Source organism: Leptonychotes weddellii, chromosome 9 (genome assembly GCF_054177405.1).
Source record: "Leptonychotes weddellii isolate Sample4059 chromosome 9, ASM5417740v2, whole genome shotgun sequence".
Taxonomy (NCBI): domain Eukaryota; kingdom Metazoa; phylum Chordata; class Mammalia; order Carnivora; family Phocidae; genus Leptonychotes; species Leptonychotes weddellii.
In genome coordinates this window covers 92,962,139-92,979,503 of record NC_138377.1, presented here as the reverse complement: position 1 = coordinate 92,979,503, position 17,365 = coordinate 92,962,139, and the positions used below count along the sequence as shown (strand labels likewise).

General features: G+C 37.2%; 2 protein-coding genes and 1 pseudogene across 4 annotated transcripts in view; all 3 read right to left on the bottom strand.

Annotated features, from left to right (window-relative positions):
* LOC102731775 (estrogen receptor-like) overlaps positions 1–17,365 on the bottom strand; it is a 464,527-nt gene that overhangs the window by 272,487 nt on the left and 174,675 nt on the right. The gene's annotated exons all lie outside the window — the stretch shown is intronic.
* The window catches only part of ZNF609 (zinc finger protein 609), a 211,597-nt gene that overhangs the window by 127,088 nt on the left and 67,144 nt on the right, over positions 1–17,365 (bottom strand). The gene's annotated exons all lie outside the window — the stretch shown is intronic.
* On the bottom strand, positions 4,506–4,655 carry LOC115941454 (U4 spliceosomal RNA; annotated as a pseudogene).

Below are 17,365 nucleotides of genomic sequence, written 5' to 3'. Positions count from 1 at the left end.
ACCATCTAACACACTATTTATTTATTTTGCTTATTGTCTGTCTCTGTCGACTAGATTATAAATTCCATAAAGGCAGGAATTTTTCCTCTAGATTCTTTAATTAATTACTTAAATTAATTACTTAAAATCCCTATGTTATAGTTTTAACATCTGGACAATCTCTAGGTCTGGTTGTATTTGTGTTGCTTCTTTTGTATATCTCTTAATTTTTATTTTTTAGATACTATGTCTAAAAAGTAGAAACTGAGGAAAACAGTATTTATGCTTGGAAATAATCATACCTGTTTCTGCCAGGCCATTAGGGTGGGGATCTGAATCAATCTAGTGCATAGGTGAGCTGGGTTTGGTCTTATTGTTTTTGTTAGCTTCAGCGCATCACAGGCTTCAAATTCTTCCAGTGCTAAACTGACGATACCTTGTGTTTTAGTGTGAGGAATGGATTACTGGAGAATTTTTCTGAAAGTTCTTGTTTCATCCTCAGTTTTTAGTAGGTCTTTATTTATTTTTAAGATTTATTTATTTGAGAGAGAGGAAGAGAGAGAATCCTCAAGTAGACTCCCCACTGAGCCCAAAGGCAGGGCTTGATCCCAGGACCCTGAGATAATGACCTGAGCCAAAATTAAGAGTTAGCCACTTAAGTGACTGTGTCACCCAGGCACCCCTCAGCAGGTCTTGTATACCTGTGCATAGAGCAGGTGTCTTCATGTTCCTGCCCCCACCCCAAGTGGTAGACTAATGTTGCTTGTTACTTGGTGAAAGACTAGGGATGGGAACAAGATTCTCTTGCTCCAGGTGTGGCCTTTGGCAGGCCCTGTACACCTGAACCTCGGGAGTAGAACTTAACCCAGGGGCACACAACCTCTGTTTCCTACACAGTGCAAGATCTATATAGCTCAGACAGGTTTCCTACAACCCTTCTTCCCTACCCCTTGCAATGACCCCTTGCCCTCCCCATTGGGCAACTGAACTCTGCCTACTCTGCCTTGTATTCTGAGAGGTTCTTGGGCAGGAGGAAGCAAAGGGCAAGGATTTTGGTTAATTTACTAATGTATCCCTGTTTGGCACATAGCAGGCACTCAATATATGTGATTAATTTTATTTTGCAATAAATATGCATTCAAACACACACACAGCTTAAAATAACCCTACTAACTGTATTGAATTACTTTTGTAAAAAAGCTGGTTGCAACCAACTTAACTGATTTTATACCCACTAATGAGTAAAATCTGCAATCATGAGGAGGGTGGGGACTTACACAAAGGAAGTACCGTGTCAGTATAGCCATGTGCAGAGTAAGGCACTCAAGAAAGATACAAATCCCAGAGATGAACATACTGAAGAGATGTCTGTGTTTCTGTCTTTGGTTGCCCTTATGATTGTCTCCTGAAACCTTACAATAGCTCCCCACTGACTTTTGTTAGAGTGGATTTCTTGCCCTTACAACCCAATTATTCCTAATACAACCTTAATCCAATATCTATCATTCAATTTTTTGCTTTTATTTTTTTTATTCTTTTATTGTTCTCCTGGCTACAAAGCAATGCTAGCAAATTCATGTAATTGTGGTATCTTGCCCAACAACAAACTCCTGACAACCATCCTTTGGTGGCCCTTCAATGCTATTCAGCAATCAACTTCTTTGTTTCTGCACAGCTCCTATCCTCAATCTGTCAAACTTTCCAACCAACTTGAAACTCTCAAAATCATCCCCAGTACTCCCAATCCACCCTCAGCAAATGACTTTGCCACCAAAATGAGACTAAGATTTATCTGTCCTGGGTTCCTTCTATTCTTTAATTCAAAGGTCCTTTGTAAAAAAATTTTTTTCACCTCTTTTCTCTGCCTCCCTCCTATCTTAGAGGAAGATTTAAACCTCCCTTTGATGTGGCTAAACTTTCCAAGCTTTATTCTTTTATGTTCTGTTTATTTTTATTTTTTTAATCTTTTTTTAAAAAAGATTTTATTTATTTGTGAGAGAGACAGAGAGAGCACCAGTGGGGGGAGGGGGAGAAGGAGAGGGACAAGCAAACTCCCTGCTGAGTCTGGAGCCTGATGCTCCATCCCAGGACGCTGAGATCATGACCTGAGCGAAAGTCAGATGCTTTAACTGAGCCACCCAGGGGCCCCTTATGTTCTTTCTAAGTTATTGTTATTATATTTCAAACATAAAAATAAAGATCATAAATACCTCTGTACCCATCAACTAGCTTTGTTGAATCCTAGGTATTAATGTCATATTATTTCAGACATCTCTTTTTTAAAAATTATTAACATCATAGGTTGAGGCCTCCTATGTACCCTTTCCTCATCCTGTTCCCCCCTTCTGCTCCCAAGGGAAACCATTATAATGAATTCAGGATTTATCATTGTCAAGCATAGATTTTAAGCATTTACTACATATTTACATATCCATAAACATTATATATTATTTGTTTTCCAAGATATGTTTTATCTTAATATTTCTGACCTCTCCAAATTTTCTCCAATGAACATGTTATTAAAGAAAAATATTCTCTACCTAAAAACAGCAATCTTTTTCTTTGCCTCCACCTTCTAACTACTGAGATTTCTAAATGAGTAATCTATACTTGCTACTGCCACTTCCTTACTACCTACTTTTCCTATAGCCATTATGCCGACTCTTTAAATTGAGAGTGGGTGATAAAGACAATAGGTGAGAAATTAAGCCATAGGATAAAAGTTGGATCTTTACCTTAACCATATACAAAAATTAATTCAAAATAGATCGAAGGAGCGCCTGGGTGGCTCAGTCGGTTAAGTGGCTGCCTTCGGCTTAGGTCATGATCCTGGGGTCCTGGGATTGAGGCTCACGAGCCTGCTTCTCCTTCTCCCTCTGCCTGCCACTCTGCCTACTTGTGCTCTCTCTCTCTATCTCTCTGTCAAATAAATAAATAAAATCTTTTAAAAAAACCCAAAAACCAAAAACAAAATAGATCAAAGACCTAAACTAAGAACTAAAACTATTAACACTCTTTGAAGAAAACACAGGGGACACTGGATTTGGCAATGACTTCTTGGCTGACAACAAAAACGCAGGTAACAAAAGATAAAATAGATAAATTGGACTTCATCAAATTTAGAAACTTTTACACATCAAGAGGTGAAAAGACAACCTATAGAATAGGAGAAAATACTTACAGATCATAGATTTAATAAGGGATTAATATCCAGTTATGCTAAGAACTCCTATAATTCAACAACAAAAAACCCAATGCAATTCAAAAATGGGCTAAAGATTTGAATAAATACCTCTCCAAAGAAGATGTATGAAGGACAATAAGGACATGAAAAGATGCTCAACATCACTAGCCATTAGGGAAATGTAAATCAAAACCACAATTAGGTACTACTTGATACTCATCAGGATCTAGGATTGCTACTATAAAACAAAACAAACAAAACAATAACAGACAATAACAAATGTTGGTGACGATGTGGAGAAATTAGAACCTTTGTGTGTTGGTAGGAATACAAATGATGCAGCTCCTACGGAAAACAATATGGCAATCGCTCAAAAAAATTAAACACTGAATTACCATATGAGTCAGCAATTCCACTTCTGGGTATATACCCCAAAGAATTGAAAGGAGGAACTTTAGCAAATAGTTGCACATATGTTCATAACAGCATTATTTACAGCAGCCAAAAAGTGGAAGTAACCTAAGTGTTCTTCAAAAGATGAACAGATAAACAAAATGTGGTATAAACCTATAATGAAATATTATACCTTAAAAAGGCATATATTTTTTATTAAAAAGGTGTATATATATTATTATAGCCATAAAAAGTAAATTCTGACACATGCTACAATGTAAATGAAACTTGAGGACATTATGCTAAGTAAAAAAAGCCAGTTACAAAAAGACATATATTGTATGATTCCACTTATATATGAGGTACCTAGATTGGTCAAATTCATAGAGACAGAAAGTAGAATGGTAGCTGTCAGAGGCAGGGGAAGAAGGGATTGGAGAATTGTGTAATGGATATATCAGTTTCAGTTTTATACGATGAAAACAGTTCTGGAGACTGCACACCAATGTGAATGTGCCTAACACTACTGATTTGTATACTTAAAAATGGTTAGGATAATAAAATTCATGCCATATACATTTTATCACAATTTATTTATTTATTTATTTATTTATTTTTTAAAAGATTTTATTTATTTGCGAGAGAGAGAATGAGAGACAGAGAGCATGAGAGGGAGGAGGGTCAGAGGGAGAAGCAGACTCCCCGCCGAGCAGGAAGCCCTATGCGGGACTCGATCCCGGGACTCCAGGATCATGACCTGAGCCGAAGGCAGTCGCCTAACCGACTGAGCCACCCAGGCGCCCTATCACAATTTTTTTAAGTAAAAAAAAAAAAAAAAAAAAGAGTAAACTCTGGAACCAGGTTACCTGGCTTTGAACCTTGGCTTTGCCCCCTCCTAGCTATGGGACCTTGGGTAAATTACCTAAGTGCTCTTTACCTCATTACCTCAGCTATAGATGGGATGACATTTATAGTACCTACATCATCAATTTGTTGTGATGATTACATTAGTAAATATATATATAAACTTCTTTTCAATTACCAATAATCGCATCTCGGGTAAACCTCATTGGCTACGATACTGCCACTGCGCAAAGCTATATATATAAACTTCTTACAACAGTCCTAGCACACAGTGAGTACTATTTTTAAGTGTCTGTTATTATTATTAGAGTCAGCATTTTGAAAAGATAATTTAATGTGGAATTCAGGCCTATGGGCAAAATTGAGTTTCTCCTATGCAAAACTGAATAAGACAATTCATATGCTGTTTTCAGGTGAACTCCTAATATAAAGCAGCACTACCACTCACATAAACTGAGAAAGATTTCCATAATATCTTATTTTTTCAAAGATTTCATTTTTAATTTTGGGTATTTCATCTCAGTTTGCTTTAGTAGATGTGCAGAATGTTCTAAGAATTTCTGTTTAGAGATTCTAAGCAGTGCTATTTACTGGGCACATTTACTAATGTCTATTGATTCATCAATCTGTAATGAAAAGCATGGATTTAATAGCCATCTGGTGTAGTGCTGTTTCTATGGCATCTGATGTTTTACAATGTCCAAAGTAGAATTATTCAAAAGTGGCACCTTTTCTGTTTCTTCGCTAATCTCGAACATAATACTGACCATTTCTAAGCAAAAGGGTAAAATGAACAATTCTACAACTGTGTAGAATTTCCTATTTTGTGTTTGTAGATGTTGAAAAAATTCAAATTTTGGGGACGCCTGGGTTGCTCAGTTGGCTAAGCATCTGCCTTTGGCTCAGGTCATGATTCCAGGGTCTTAGGATTGAGTCCAATATTTTGCTCAGCGGGGAGCCTACTTCTCCCTCTGCCTGCCACTTCCCCTGCTTGTGCGCGTACACTCTCTCTCTGACAAAAAAAAAAAAAAAAAGTTTTAAAAAATTCAATTTTTTTTCCTGTGGAAATGGGGTATTTTGTGGTGAGGGATCACTGTAGTTTGCTGGGAACTGTCTCTTCTGCAAACTCTTCCTTGCAAATAAGACAATTAGGTTAGAGAAGATAATCATTAGGGAATACCTATCTAAACTTGAGATAATCCTCATCAGAGGATCATCACTGACTGAATAATTATTAACCTTTTTTCCTACTACTTGGTTTATGAGGTGAATCTGATGACTTTCCAGCTTTAATCAAATAGTCTATAGGGGTCTTAAAAACAGAGTACTTTCTATACACCCACACCACCCCTTCTCTACCTAATTTTTCTCCAAAGCCCTGTTCACAATATATTTTTATGCCTAATATTTATTGTGCATTTCTCCCACTAGAATGTAATCAAAACAGGGATTTTTGACTGTTTGTTCACTGGTGCATCCCCAGTACCAAAACAGTGTCTGGTACCTGGTCAGCACTCACTCTCACTCACTAAATATTTGTCCAATGAATGAATTGTAAGTGGCTTTACAAATGGCCAGAGGTAATGCCATTATCCTCTGCTGTACCTTGGTTTTACGAAGTGCTTTTTTTGGGCTAGAGCCAAATTTTATTGTTCTTTAGAGTTCAGGACCTTCTTTCTAAATTTTCAAAAACCCAGAAGGCAAAACAGCCTTGTTTACCATCTGCCATGCCAATTCTACATATGATTATTACTGCAACCGTGTTCATCCACTTCATATTCATGGTTCACACTTCAATTATGTCATCCTAACATGCATACAGAGGCCTATAAAGATAAGGCTTTCAAATATCCAGAAAACTACACAAGCCAAAAATCCAGGTTATGTGGATTGTATGCTTACTGCCTAAAGTTGAATAAGGTAAGTGCAAATCAACACCAAACTGTTTATGTAGAAAATCCTAGGAAATCTAAAACAAAATACACACACACAAAAAAACAAAACAAAAGACTGCTAGAGAAGAACGAAATGACTTTGATGCTAAGGTCATATACAATATTCAATTGCATTTCTATATGCAAAAAAAAGGAATATGAAATTTTAAAAAACACGATTTACAACAGCATCAAAAAACACAAAAAATTAGGGGCACCTGGCTGGCTCAGTTAGAACATGTGAATCTTGATCTCAGGGTCATGAGTTCAAGCCCCACATTGGGCATGGATCCTACTTAAATAAATAAATAAATAAATAAATAAATAAATAAATAAATAAATAAAGATAGCTTAAAAAAAAAGAAAAAATGTGAAAAATTAAAATAATGAGATACATCTCACACCCACTAGGACGCTATGATGAAAAAGACAGACAATACCAAGTTTTGGCAAGGATTTGCAGTAACTAGAACTCTCATACATTGCTGGTGAGGGTGTAAAATGGTGCAGCCACTAAGGGAAATAGTTTGCCAGTTTATTACAAAGTTAAATATATACTTATATAACCCAGAATTCCTCTCTTAGGTATATATTCAAGAAAAGTGAAACCCAATGTCCATGAAAAGCAATGTATATATAGATATTCACAGCTTTATTTATAAAAGCCCAATACTAAAAATAACCCAAATTTCCTTCAACTGGTGAATAAATAAATTGTGGTATATCCACATAATAAAATAGTACTCAACCATAAAAAGAAAGAAACAACTATTACATGCAACAACATGGACAATTTTCAAAGATGTTATACTGAGAAAAAGAGGCTGGAAACAAAAGAATAGATAGTGGGTGATTCTTTTTATACAAAATCCTAGAACAGGTAAAACTAGATTAGTTTTACAGGTAAAATTAGATTAGTGCGGCAAATCAGATGAGCGGTTGGTTGCAATGGGGTGGTGAGAGGAGGCTGAATGCAAAGGGACACAAAGGAACTTTGTGGGGAAATTAAATTATTCTACATCTTAGTTTGGGTGATGGTTAAACAGGTGCATTCATTTGTCAAAAATCATCAATCTGGGGCGCCTGGGTGGCTCAGTTGGTTAAGCGACTGCCTTCGGCTCAGGTCATGGTCCCGGAGTCCTAGGATCGAGTCCCACATCGGGCTCCCGGCTCGGCGGGGAGCCTGCTTCTCCCTCTGACCCTCTCCCCTCTCATGCTGTTTCTCTCTCTCTCTCTCTCAAATAAATAAATAAATAAAATCTTAAAAAAAAAAAATCATCAATCTGTACATTTAAAATGTGTGATTTTTATTGTATGGATATTATACTCAATAAATTGATTTTTAAAAATCCTGATTATCTGGATCCTTTTTTCACCAAACAACCCTTTTCTCCTCCCTGCTTTTATCAAGCAGATCTGGCTGCAAAATAAAGGGCTGAAAGTACCTCCTAGAGACACAAAGGCTTCAAGAAGGAAGTAGGTTTCTACTCTCACTAATCCTGATAAGTAGCCAGTCTTAATCTCTTTTACCTGCTAATCAGAATGGCAGAAATCACAAGTACACAGTTCTCTCATAATAGGGAAATCACAGCTTTCTGTAACTGTTCAACAACTGGCAGCAACCTTGAAGTATGCCCACACAGCACCTACAACGTGATGGGCCAACAGCAGAGGACAAAGCACTAACAGGAAATCAGGAGACTGAAAACCAAATGCCCTTTAACGACCAATGCCCTATATTCCTAGCTCATGGCTTTCATGCTAGACTGGTAAGAAGAGGTTTGTTTGCTGACAGCTTAGAGGATTTATGAGAGGGGATTAGTCCTGGCAGTGCTGTTGTGAAAACTATGGGCAAAGTCTGACAGTAACCCATGGACTTCCTGGAAAGGGGTTTCAGATGAAGCTGTTGAAGAAACAAGTCTCCATCAAAAACAAAAAAGAATGCTGCCTGCTGTTTCAAAACAGTAAGCAAAACCAGCCTGAAAAGACAACTTCCAACCTCAGCATCATTTGTTTGGTTGACAAGAATTACCTTAATCAACATTCTGCATGAATCTGGATACCAAAAACCAGTGAATGTATAAAGCACATCAAACTATATTCCAACAGGAATTCTTTGATTTTGTTGGACTTTGGTCTAATATTACTTAGAATGAATGCTCAAGTTGAAAACCTTTCTGTTCCACTGAAATTTTTTTTTTTGAAAAAAAAATTTTTTTTTCTTTTTAACATGAATGAGATTCAGTCAATTAGCATTTATGGAGCAGGTACTTGGAACCAGTGCTGTTTTAAGTAATATGGAGCCTAAAATAAAGATGACACACTGTCCTCCAGAAGATCTTACAGTCTGGGTGGAAAAGAGTAAGAATTAGATTATGTAGCTTGGTGTGTAAATGCTATGACACAAATACATATGAGGTCTTCAGAAACAAAGCTTCCCAGAGCAAAACTGGGAAGTTTTGCTTTTGATCAAGTTAAGTGATCAAAAATGGAAGAGGCAGAGAAAAAAGTATATACAAAGTATATACAAAAAAAAGTATATACAAAAATGTTGTAGACAGAGAAAAAAGCATATACAAAGGCACAATGATATATGAAACAAGAGAAGGTACAAAACCTAATGGCATGTCTAGGGAATTGCGAGTACTTTATATGGCTGAAAAAAAGGAGTGATAGATGAAGCTCAGAAAAAACAGACTGGAATGGGTTTCTGAAGGACTTTGTTTCTCAAAATTAAGGAAATGAAATTTAATCTAGAATGTTACGGGAAATAATTAAAATATTTTATGTTAGGAGTCTGATGTCATGTTGTCAATTTAGAAAGATAACCTGGCAGGCAAAGTAGAGAATGGTCTGGAGAGATACTAACCCAGAAGCAGGGAGATGGACTGGGAAGTAACTGGGATGATGCAGGTAGTAAGTGATAAGGTCCAACTTAAAGCAGAGAAGTGGAGATGGAGAGGAGTAGAAAGGATAGTTTTAAGAATAATCATTCACAGAGCTTACGACTTCTGGAGAAGTAAAAAAGAGAGTCTAGGACAATTTTCTGTTTCACCTTCAGCAATGAGTGGATGGTCCATTAAACATCACCAAGCCATGGAATATTTAAGTAGAAAGATAAGAACTATTTTAGACAAGCTGATTAAAATATGAGTATTGGTCTGCAGTGCACAGAACCTTCAAGGTGACAATCTTTAAATCTTATTTTAGTATTACACAGCTGAAGATCTATTTGATGATGGGAGAAATAACACACAGAGAAATCTTCAGTCAGAAAGGAAATTCCAGGGAAAAAAAGTTTAAATCTCACAGTTGAACTGAGAAGTTATCATTTCTACCTCCCTCTCTCACAGTAACCTACTTGCAAAACAATTCTAATAAATTCAGGCAAATCGTATTTTAAATTTTGCCCAAGAGGCCAAATATTGTAAGGCAAGTTCAAAGTTTGAGAAAGAAGGGCACCTGGCTGGCTCCGTTAGCAGAGCATACAACTCTTGATCCTGGGATTGTGAGTTTGAGCTCTACAATGCTGGATGTAGAGATTACTTAAAATAATAATAAAGTTTGAGAAAGATTGGTTTTAGACCATTTTCTAAGCTTCCCTACTCTCACACAGCATAGAAAATATATACTGGGGAGCAGGTTCTGGGCTCACCCTTCTCAAAAGGACCCACTTAAACTGAAGGGAAGTCTCAGTTCACTAAATAGTTAAGACCTAACAGGCAAGGGCAAAGAGGAGAGATTCCACCTGGATAACAATTCCCTTTCCATAAAATCATTTATAGTCCCATCGCAACACATTTGAAATGTTCCTCTCTGCCAGTTTTTCTCCTTCTAGGGAAATGCAACACTTTCCCATTTTTTCCATATGTTCTATTTGGTAGAAAAGAGGAAGGGGACAACAAATGGATTTTGTTTTCCTGCTAGACTCGAGTTTTTCATCTACATTTAAAAAACCTGTATGTTTTCAGAGGCGCGTGGGTGGCTCAGTTGGTTAGGCCTCTGCCTTCGGCTCAGGTCATGATCTGAGGGTCCTGGGATTGAGACCCACGGGCTCCCTGTTCAGTGGGGAGTCTGCTTCTCCTTCTGCCCCTCCCCCCACTCATGCTCTCTCCCTCTCTTGGTTTCTCTCTCAAAATAAATAATCTTTTTAAAATAAAAAAATTAAAAACCTATATATTTTCATAATGATTAATGGCCTATTCTGGATTACTGAACACAAAGTTACCAACAACTGACACAAAGAAAAGAGGTATCAGTACCCCAATGCTTAAAATTAGAGTCTCTTCTTTTAACCAGCCCTTTTTCTCTCCAGCCTTCAAATCCTCACAAAGTCCTGCCTACTCCTACTTCTCCAGGAACACAAAGTTTAAGAAAGAGAAGATGAGGATGGGGGAAATGGGAGAAAATAATCTTTTTTTCTACTGTATTATAGGGCACAGGAAAGATGCATAAAGCTAGTATCATAAACCAGCTGGTATTAAAAATCCTCACTTTACAGACAAAATTTTAAGAAATTAAACTCTCTGATTCCTGCCTATAGCCAAATGTACTAATTTATTAATAAATGATATTTTAAACCAGTCTATGAGCTAAAGCAAAAGCCTTAAATATATTGATCAAAAGTCACCAAAATTTCTAAAATTTTAAAATGCCAAGATGATAGTATCTTGTGTTATATGCTGACAGCCAAGTCTCTTAGCTTAGAGATCTAGTAACAGTAGATCCCAACATACTATTTGAACATCTCAACATCAGAAGTATTTCTAAAGGACATCTAACCCATCTGAAAATTTTTTTACCCTCCTAATGTAAAAAGGAAGGAGATTAACCTAACCAGAACACTACTTTATAGTATGCACTCTCAGTGAGAACAATATTGTGCCTGAGGAGGCTTAAAAAAAAAAAAAAAAAGATACTATCACCGGTTTGTGTTCGAGATATAAAGTATACTTTGGTATAAAATTTCATGGGAAGGCAACTAGGGAAAAAATGTCTAAAAAAATCCTTAGGAAACAATAATGAAGAAAAAGTGAGAAAAACTGTTCAAGATCAAGGGTTGGCAAATCTTTTTTGCAAAGGGTCAAATAGTAAATATTTTAGGGTGTGAATTCTGTACAGTCACTATGCAACTCTGCAATCATAGCATGAAAATAGCCACAGATGATATATAAAGAAAACAGCATGGCTGTGTTCCAATAAAACTTTATTCATGGACAATAAAATTTGAATTTCATGTAATTTTCACATCATAAAATATTGTTCTTCTTTTAATGTTTTCAATCAGTTAAAAATGTAAAAATCAACCCAAATGCCCATCAAATGACAAATAAAATGTATACTCATATAATGGAATATTACTTGGCAATAAAAAGGAATGAAGTATTGAATCATGCTGTAACATGAATGACCTTGAAAACATTACACGAAGTGGAAGAAGCTAGAGACAAAAGACCACATATTTAATTGTATAATTCCATTTAAATAAAATGTCCAGAATAGGAAAGTAGATTAATGGTTAGCTTGGGCTAGGGGTAGGGGGAGAAGTGAAAGCTCACAAGGTTTCTTTTTAGGATGATAAAATTAGATAGTGGTAAACTACTCAACTCTGTGAATATACTAAAAACCACTGAAATGCATGCTTTAAATCAGTGAAATTTATGGTATTTGAATTGCATTTCAATAAAGCAGCTTTTTTTAAAAAAAGATTTTATTTATTTATTTGACAGACAGAGAGAGAGCACAAGCAGGGGGGGAGGCAGAAGGAGAGGGAGAAGCAGGCTCCCCGCTGAGCAGAGACCCCAGGATCAAGACCTGAGCTGAAGGCAGACGCTTAACCGACTGAGCCACCCAGTTGCCCCAATAAAGCAGCTTTTTAAAAAAGATTAAAACCATTCTTAGCTCATAGACTATACAAAAATGGAGGTGACCCTGATTTGGCCTGCAGTCTGTGATTTGACAACCCCTGATACATCAGTTCAGCAACTATGATCTTAAAGGAGGAGAGTACGAACATCTTAGGAGTCGAACGCTGATTAAAAGAGAAAAGATTTTTCACGGCCCCGTAGGAAAAGCAGATGTTACTTATAGCCAATGTGCCATAAGAACTGCCATCTAAGCTACCATGCACACTCACTAAACCAAACCAGATCAGGATCATCATTGGTGGTGGTGGTGAGGCGGGTTGTTAAGACAGACTGATTGTTGGGCGCCTGGGTGGCTCAGTTGGTTAAGCGACTGCCTTCGGCTCAGGTCATGATCCTGGAGTCCCGGGATCGAGTCCCGCATCGGGCTCCCTGCTCGGCAGGGAGTCTGCTTCTCCCTCTGACCCTCCCCCTTCTCATGTGCTCTCTCTCATTCTCTCTCTCAAATAAATAAATAAGATCTTAAAAAAAAAAAAGACAGACTGATTGTTGGGCCTCACTCCTAGAGTTTCTGAGATGGGCAGGTCTGAGATGAAGACAGAACTTGCATTTCTAACAGATTTTCATATGATGCTGCTGCTGCTGATCTGGGATCACATTCTGAGGATCACTGATGTAAACTAAAAACTGTAACTAGTGAGATATATATTATGTAATATATATTATACACACACACATAAACTGTAGTCATATTTCAATCACAGATCAGATTATTTGAGAAAAAGTGAAGATATACCCTGTCTCACTCACTCCAGTGGGTCTTGGGCTTTGGCTCCTAAAGGAGTATAACAAATATTTTCTTTCAATGTACAATGTGGCTGTATGTAGCTATAAAACCTCCTCCTCCTTCCCTAAAACTGAAGTTGACTATTTAGAAACCATCAGAGCCCTAGGTACATTTTTTTTAGACACAAGTACATAGACAAAACTCTCAGTGGTTTTCAGAAGTTCACTAACATCATTGTCAATGGAAGTCTAAAGAGAAAAGGAGGTGAAACAAAAACAACCTAGACCAATGAATCATAACCCAACAGTGTTTACTTAGAGCACCTGACATGACTTTATTTATAGAAACAAGAACCTAGAGTTAAGACCCAATTGGGGAATTCTGTCAAATACCTCATAGCTTTCCACCCTCCTCCACCACCACAGAGTTATTAAAAAGCATTAACAGAACCATCCATGTCGAAGAATTCTGAATAATTTATGTAGATACTCTGTCCTCAGGAAGGGAGAACACTTGACTCCCTACCCCATAAGTGTGGGCCACACATGGTGATTTCCCTCCAAAGAGTAGAATAAAGGGCAGGGAGGAGAGTAACTTTATAGTAGATAAACCTGACAAACACTATCTCAAGTGAACAAAGTCATGATCAACAATGATAAATCACATAAACAGTATGTACCTTTAATGTAATGGGAAGAACATGTTACTTTATCTCCATAGTTCTTCTTCCCCAAACCCAGACCTCCAGGCTAATCAAGAACAAAACATCTCAGGGTTGTGAGTTCAATCTCCACGTTGAACGCAGAGATTACTTAAAAAAAATTACAAAATAAAAAAGAGCAAAACATTAAATACCAATTGAGGGGCATTCCACAAAATATCTGACCACTATGCCTCCAAACTGTCAATGTCTACAACTTCAAATCTGATTCCAAGTACATATTCTAATAAATGTATTCTGTAAACCCCCCTCTCCCAAAAAACCCTTGTAAATTTGTCAAGGACATCAAAAATAAGGAAAATCTGAGAAACTGTCAAGGCCATGATAACTAAATGTAATGTGGTCTCCTGGATAGGATCTTGAAATGGAAGAAAGACATCTGGCAAAAATTAAGGAAATCTGAACAAAGTACGGAAGTTAGTTAATAATAATGTCTTAACACTGGTTCAATAATAGTAACAGATGTACCACACTAATAATTAGTAAGATGTTAGTAAGAGGGGAATCTGGGTGTGGGGACATATGGGAACTCTGTAATATTGTTTCAATTTTTCTGTAAATCTAAAACTGTTCTAAAGTCTACCCCCCCATCCCCAAAAAAGTAAAACAGCACAATTCCAGGCTAGAGCTAGTGAACTGTTGGAAATCACTAGACACCCAAACAAAACACATCTGACCAAGGTATCTTAAATCTTTTCAAATAAACAAAAACCAAACATACCAGGCCAGCTACACAATACAATGTCCATGATAACTCTGAAGTATAGAAAATCTTAATTCTTTCAATTCCTTCCAAAGTGCACTTAAAGGAAATAATTTATTAAATCTTAAAAAAAATTTTTTATACAGCCCAATTACGTGCCAGACACTGGAGATGCAGAGATGAATGAGTCCCTTATCAAACAGCTTATAGATGGGGATTGGAGAGGTTGGGGAAGGTAGGGAATCAGACATAAAAACAGAAATTACAACAGAATAAAGCAAATCCGTGATCTAATAAAGTCTGCAAAATAATCATGGGAGGAAAGAAAAAGGATACTCAATTTGCATCTATTTGCTGGAGAAGAACAAGCTTCAAGTAAGTTTTACTTTTATCTGGACAAAGTCAGTTATGAAACTCTATTTAGAAAACAAAAAGTTCCAAAAAAAAAAAAAAAAAGAAAGAAAGAAAACAAAAAGCTCCAAATGCTCCATGAGGCCTAGAATACCTGATGGACAAATGGATTATTGGTTATCAAGAGATTTTAGGGAGTGTGATTCTCAAAGTATAGGTGCACCTGGATGGTTCAGTTGGTTAAGCGTCTAACTCTTGATTTCGGCTTAGGTCATGATCTCAGGGTTGGGCCCTGCACTGGGAGTGGAGCTTGCTTCAAATTCTCTCTCTCCCTCTCCTCCTAACCCTCCCTCTGCGCTCACTTGCTCACTTTGTCTCTAAAAAAAGAAATCACAAATCAAAGATTTTTAAAAACTGTAAGAGAGAACAGCTAAATCTCCCTGCCCCTTAAAAAAACTACTGATAACCTTCAGTGATTTTGAAAACGAACTTCTGCAAAAATAAATGCCTACATATTCTTCCACAGGCCGACCTGTAACACTCTCAGTTATACACAGTCATGAGATTACAAATAGTGAAAGCACACACTTTTCTGGCCTACTTAAATATATAATCCTAACATCCCCCCCTTTCTTTTTTTTTTCTTCCTATTTTTGGCTGATATGAAGCAGAGGTATCTAAATATTATCAAAAGTCCTCAGTGAAAATAATTAACAATTACATTTTCCTGACTGACTTGTACCTTTCTGAACATTTCTTCTTCCTACCCAAATCCTATACTCACTACGAGTCCCACTTTCTCTATAAATGTTTCCAAATATTCTTCCACGGATTTTTGCTTATTTATTTCACTTATAATCTGTGTAATATAAGCTATCACGTTTCTGTGTAATATAGATCTAGTATTTCAAGAGTTTTGTCTCAAAACTCTCAAAATTAGTTGCTTAGAGAAACTAATTCTGGCTAATTTAAGCAAAAGATGAAAGGTTAACGGGTGACTGACAGAACTCCCCGGAAGTCTGGAGAATTAGACTCAGAAAATAAGCAAGCACAGGAAGAAGCTAAACATCCAGAACCACTTACAAAATCATGCTACATTATCAGTCTGGTAAGGACAGTGCTGCCTCCACCACTGAACCATTGATGCCTCTGGAGACTGGATGGTGCTGTCACCACAACCATTATAAACAATTTTCCATTGTCCCTTGGCATCAGAGACATGAAAATATTAGGGATGATATATGTGGTTAGTGAAGCTTGGGTCAAGGTCTCAAACTCATTGCTAAGACAGGTAGTAAAGTAAGCATCTGGCATTTTCTGATTTTATAGTAGACATTAAACTCATAAGGTAAGGAATTCCTCCAAAAGGCAGTGGCTCAGATAATTGGTAGGAAAAAAGAAAAAGACATTATATGTTCATTACACATATTGAATTATTCCATCTTCCAAAGTGTTAAAGGTGTGTCTATGTAAAATACTACATTCTAGGGCGCCTGGGTGGCTCAGTTGGTTAAGCGACTGCCTTCGGCTCAGGTCTTGATCCTGGAGTCCCGGGATCGAGTCCCACGTCAGGCTCCCTGCTCAGCAGGGAGTCTGCTTCTCCCTCTGACCCTCCCCCCTCTCGTGCTCTCTTTCTCATTCTCTCTCTCAAATAAATAAATAAAATCTTTAAAAAAAAAAAAATAAATAAATAAATATAAATACTGTCATGTAGTCAAAGTAGCGGAAATTATATCTGAATAGAAGAGGGATAAACAGTTCTGTGCTAAAATGGAGAAGACCGATTTGGTAAAAACTCTAGCATTCTCTCATAATTTCATCCAATATTTTTTTTTCATCCATCATTTAAAAAGATTTGCATATCAGACACTGGGGATACATACAGAAGCTTAGAGTCTAATTAATAGAAAACAGACATGAAAACAACCGAATATAATAAAATATTCTTGGATGCTAAATACCGCCATGAGGGGTTCAAAGGGAAGATGCCAGGGTGGGGGTGGGGTAGAATGACATAAAGTCAAAAAGGCTTTGTTGAAGAGGTGTTCTTGAAAGATAAGATGAATAGCACAGAAAAAAAGGCAGGGGGAGGAAGAAGAACAAATAAAATTAAAATACCACCCTAATACAAGATAGCCCTACTTCCATTTATCATTCCAAACACTGTTTTAAAACAGAGGTGAAAATAACAAAAGTTTAGATGAAAATTGATATGTTGTATCAAAAACAAGACAGGAGATGTCACTCATGTTGGATCACTGGGATTTATTTTCCTAAACAAATGCAGGGGCACCTGGGTGGCAGAGTCAGTTAAAGCCTCAGACTCTTGGTTTCTGCTCAGCTCCTGACCTCAGGGTCGTGAGACTGAGCCCGCCCTCCCCCCCTTCCCTGGCCCCACATCAGCTTGGAATCCACTTGAGATTCTTTCTCCCTCTCTTTTTGCCCCTACCACATGTGCTCTCTCTGTGAAATAAATAAATTAAAAAAAAAAAGTGTAGCGCCTCGGTGGGTCAGTCGGTTGAGGGTCTGCCTTAGGCTCAGGTCATGATTCCAGAGTCCCAATATTGAGCCCTGTATCAGGCTCC